Source organism: Dasypus novemcinctus, chromosome 6 (assembly GCF_030445035.2).
Source record: "Dasypus novemcinctus isolate mDasNov1 chromosome 6, mDasNov1.1.hap2, whole genome shotgun sequence".
NCBI lineage: Eukaryota > Metazoa > Chordata > Mammalia > Cingulata > Dasypodidae > Dasypus > Dasypus novemcinctus.
The window spans coordinates 93,894,974-93,900,385 of NC_080678.1; the positions used below are offsets into that span (position 1 = coordinate 93,894,974).

The window sequence follows — 5,412 nt, forward strand, 5'->3', positions numbered from 1 at the left end:
TTGCTTTTTATCATGTTGAGGAAGTTGCCTTTTATTCCTATTTTTCTGAATATTTTTATCATAAAATGGTGTTAAAATTTGTCAAATGACTTTTCTGCATCCATTGAGATGATTATGTGATTTCCCCATTTCCTTCTGTTAATATGCTATGTTATATTGATTGCTTTTCTTATCTTGAACCATTCTTTCATTTATGGGGTAAATCCCACTTGGTCCTGATATACAATTTTTTAAATCTGCTGTTGAAATCCGTTTACTAGTATTTTGTTGAGGTTTTTTCATCTATATTTATAAGGGATATTGTTCTCTAATTAATTTTCTTTTAATATCTTTTTCTGGTGTTCATATTAGGGTAAAGTGGGCCTCATAGAATGAGTTAGAACTCCCTGTCAGCCATATATATCCTGTCAATAACATCCTATATCAGTATTCCTCTGCTGCCATTGTTGAACCACTCTATGATTCAAAACTTCCTGTAAAGTGAATCCCAACATAATGTCAGCTTCACAAGAGTCTTAGATCACCGAAATTCATATGTACAATATACAGTACTTCCCCAGATCCACCATAAAACCTTTTCCCTTCCATAGCGATAATCTTTTAGCTTATTCATATCATATTTCCTGATACTGATGTACAGATTCTGGGACAATAGCTTTCAAACAAGGTGACATCTGTGCTTACTATGTGGTCCATACTTTAGATTGTACAGTTTTCTAAATTTTTTAGTTATCCTATGTTTTGCCTTATGGTTTACATTATTAGTCTGTCATCCCCTATATGTTTCTGGTGTAATATTACATGTTTTATATTCATCCTCATGTACTCTCACAGAACTCCTCTCTTGCCCCCATATTCACCTTGGTTCCTTCCATTCCACATCCATTTTCCCCCCTCCCCTTGAGGCCCACAACGCCAGCCAATCTCTATTTCCCAAGAAGCCCTGTCCAGAGATCCTTGCAGCAGTATTCAGGGCCTGACTTTCTCAACTGCCCTGCCTGGGGAACCTGGACTTGTGCATCCCTATGGCTGCATGAGAGACTCTCATAGAATTGCATACTATTGACAGGTATCTCTTGTTGATTCTGTTTCCCTAGAGAACCCTGACTAATACAATCATGAAGGTGGTTTTCCCAGGATGAGGCTTACTCATTGCACTCTGGATGTACAAACCCTTGCGTTTTCACCAAATGTAGGAAACTTGACTGCATAATTGGTGGTCGTGGGGGACTGCATTTGTGCTTTCCCTTGAGGAGGAAAGAAAAGTAAGAGGGGAAGTGGACGTGGCTCAACTGATAGAGCATCTGTCTACCATATGGAGGGTCCAGGGTTAGATCCCCAGAGTCTCCTGACCCGTGTGGTAAGCTGGCTCATGTGTAGTGCTGCTGCCACCTGCAAGGAATGCTGTGCCACACAGGGCATCCTCATGTAGTGGTCCCCCATGTGCAAGGAGTGTACCCCACAAAGGAGAGACGCCCCACATGAAAAAAACACAGCCCACTCAGAAGAGGCACCACACACATGGAGAACTGATGCAGCAAAATGATGCAACAGAAAAGAGAGTTTCCCAGTGCCACAGGATAATGCAAGTGGATGCAGAAGAACACACAGTGAATGGACACAGAGAACAGACAACAGGGTGGAAGAGGAGAGAAATAAATAAAATAAATCTTTTTAAAGAAAAGAAAGATGTAGAACTACCTCTATTTGCAGGTGCCAGGGTCTTATATAATGAAATGCCAAAGAATCCACAAGTAAAGTACTAGTTCTATAGTAATGACCTCAGCAAAGTTGCAGGCTACAAAATTGACACACATAATAGGTTTTGTTTCTATATGCCAGCAAAGAATATTCTGAAATGGAAATTTTTAAATAATTCCAACTCTTCCTAGGCTGGCACTCCACCAGAAAAAGGCCATGTTCAGTTCAAGCACAAAGATCATGAAGGCCAATGGCTAAAAGCCAGGTGAATTCAAGTCTGGCATTTCTCAGGCTCTTCTTGAGCTGGAGATGAACTTGGACCTAAAGGCTCAGTTAAGGGAACTGAATATAACAGCAGCCAAGGAAATTGAAGTTGGTGGTGGTCTGAAGGCTATTATAATCTTTGTTCCTGTATCTCAACTGAAGTCTTTCCAGAAAATCCAAGTCCGGCTAGTATGTGAATTGGAGAAAAAGTTCAGTGGAAAGCATGTTGTCTTTATTGCTCCGAGTAGAATTCTGCCTAAGCCAACTCGAAAAAGCTGTACAAAAAATAAGAAAAGCATCCCAGGAGCCGTACTCTGACAGCTGTGTACGATGCAGTCCTTGAAGACTTGGTCTTCCCAAATGAATTTGTGGGCTAGAGAATCCATGTAAAACTGGATGGCAGCTGGCTTATAAAAGTTCATTTGGACAAAGCACAGCAGAACAATGTAGAACACAAGGTTGAAACATTTTCCGGTGTGTATAAGAAGATCACTGGCAGGGTGTAAACTGAATTTCCAGAGCTTCAATTGTAAGCCTAAATGACTAAATTGAGGTTCACTCTCAATAAAATAAAATAAAATAATTCCATTCACAATAACATCTAAAAGAATGAAATACCTAGGGATAAATTTAAACAAGGAAATGAAAGACTTGTGCACTGAAAAAAAAAAAAAACTGCTGAAAGAAATTTTAAAGAAACCTAAATAATGGCAAGACATCTCATGTCCATAGATAAGAAGACTTAATATTATTAAGCTGACAATACTATCCAAAGATATATACAGATTCAATGTAATGCTTATGAAAATCTCAGCAGCATTTTATGCAGAAATGGGTAAACTACTCCTCACAATTGGGCCTGAATAGCCTGAATAGCCAAATCACTATTGCAAAGGAAGAATAAAATTGGAGGGCCCACATGTTTTATTTTACAACTTACTACAAAGCCACATAATCAAAACAGTGGGGTATCAGCCTAAAGATAGACAGAGAGACCAATGAAACATACTTGACTAAAGAAATAAACCCAAACATCTATGGTTGATGAGTTTTAGACAAAGGTGCCAGGTACATAAGATGATGAAAGAAAGGTGTCTTCAACAAATGGTGCTGTGAAAACTGGGTACCTATTTACAAAAGAATGAAGATGTATCCCTACCTCACACCATATACAAAAATTAAATCTAAATGGACTAAGGACCTAAACCATAAAATTCCTAGTTGAAAACTGAGGGGAACTCTCAAAACCTTGGGTTTGGTAGTGATATATTATATATGATGCCAAAAAGCATGAGCACCAAAAGAAGAAATAGATAAAATAGATTTATTGGAATTGTGGGAAGATAGTGGAGTAGGGAGATCCAGGACTCAGTCCTTCCACCAAAACTACTATGAAAGAGGCAAGACCTGTCTGAAATAGCTATTTTGAAACTTTAGAGGTCAGAAGAACACTGTACAAAATCAAGGGAAGAGGAGGATGAAGAGGCTGACAAATTACAGTAAATAACAGTAAATTATTCTCTCTGTGCAATGGCTAGCAGTGCCCACCCCCCCCCTCTTGTGGGGGATCCCATGGGATCCAAGCTCTGGCTAACTTGCTGGTGACAGAAAGGGACATAAAAATTCTTTTCCCCAAGAATAGGGTGGGCATGGCTGATCACTGACTACATCCTTTGATTGGCAAATTTGGATTGTTAGGGTCCTGACTCCAAGGATAGCTATTGTTTCAAATTGTCCTGGATGAAACCAATGGTAGTCATTGTTTCAGCCCATCCTGGACAGGGACAGTGGTGGTGGAGAGTTAAAGATGCTGTACTTCCTCAGGGCTGTGGGGGAGAGTTTCTGAGAGGGCCAGTGAAGCTCAGCTTTGGGAAGCCACTGGAAAAGCTCTTGGCACCCCTCCTGAATACCTCCCCAGGCACTTTGGAACAAGTATGTGCCCCTTTTTGGATCCCTGGTCCTGTTTTGTCTGGGAAAGACTGACATGGGAAAGTCTTCTCTGGTCTGGGCTCCTCCCAGAATTTGCTCTCCAGGAAAAAGCAGATTGAGACAGTGAAAGGAGTATATAAACTTACAGAGGTAAACAGTCTAAGGCAAAAACCTGCCAGTTTCAAAATCTTGGAGAGGGACAGATGCTCCTAGAAAACAGAAGGGACAACTAAACTCTTGAAAAATGAGGTACTCAAAATAGCCAATAAGCAAAAAGCAAGGTAAAGACAGAGACCCAAAAAAGACAGGGAAAACCTGGCACATTGTATTTATCTTGGGCAAATCCTCCTGATAGAAGAACTGAAACACAAGAAAATCTGTCTTATCAACAGCTGGTTATAAAACCAGGAAACAGATATTTCAGGGAATAAATCTCAGAGATAATTTAAATATACTAAAATGTACAGTGTGAAACAAAAAAATACAAGACAAACAAAGAAGAAATGATGCCCCATTCAAAAAAAGAGGATAAAAATCCAGAAAACACTAATGAAGACAAGAATGTGGACATACCAAAGAAAGCCTTTTAAAGTATCTTAAAAATGCTCAAGGAGTTAAAGGAACACACAGAAAAAGAACTAAAGACTATATTAAAAAAGCAATGAATGAGCACTAAAAGTCTTAGTAGAGATGGAAATTTTTAAAAGGAACCAAACACAGCTACTAGAGTTGAAGACTACAATATTTAAAATGAAAAATGCTGAGGATAGAGAAGCAGATCTGGCTCAAACAGCTGGGCACCCACCTACCACATGGGAGGTCCCAGTTTCAGTTCCTGGTACCTCCTAAAGAAGATGAGTAAGACAGCAAGCTGACCCAGTGAGCTGACACAACAAAATCATGCAGTGAGATGATTCAATGAAGAGACACAATGAGGAACACAATGAGAAACATAATAAGCAGGGAGTGGAGGTGGCTTTAGTGATTGGGTGCCTCCCACCCACATGGGAGTTCCTGAGTTCAGTTCCCAGTGCCTCCTAAGGGAAAAAGAAGGCAAACAGAATATACAGTGAGTACAAAGTGAGAAGGAAGAAATAAATACAATAAATCTTTTAAAAAATGCCCAGGATGGTTTCAAGAACAAATTAGAGCTGGCAGAAGGAAGAATCAGTGAACTTTAAGACAAGACACTTGAAACGAGTCAGGCTGAGGTGTAGAAAGAAAAGTGAAATATAGAAAGTGAAAAATAGCCCAAGACACCTCTGAGACACCATCCAGCAGAACAATATACACATTATGGGAGACTCAGAAGGAGAATAAAGAAAGAGGCAGAATCAATATACAAAGAAATAATGACAGACAACTTTCCAAACTTAGCAAAAGACATGAATATGTGCATTCAAGAAGCCCAGAGAACACCAAACAGTATAAACATGAAGAAAAGTACACCCTATCATATATTAATTACACCATTAAATGCAAAGGACAAGGAGAGAATTTGGAAAAGCTACAAGAGAA

The 5,412-nt window shown here is 39.4% G+C and overlaps 1 pseudogene; it reads left to right on the top strand.

Annotated features, from left to right (window-relative positions):
- The first annotated feature begins 1,917 nt into the window (after positions 1–1,917).
- Positions 1,918–2,471, top strand: LOC101413149 (small ribosomal subunit protein eS7-like; annotated as a pseudogene).
- Positions 2,472–5,412: the final 2,941 nt, after the last annotated feature.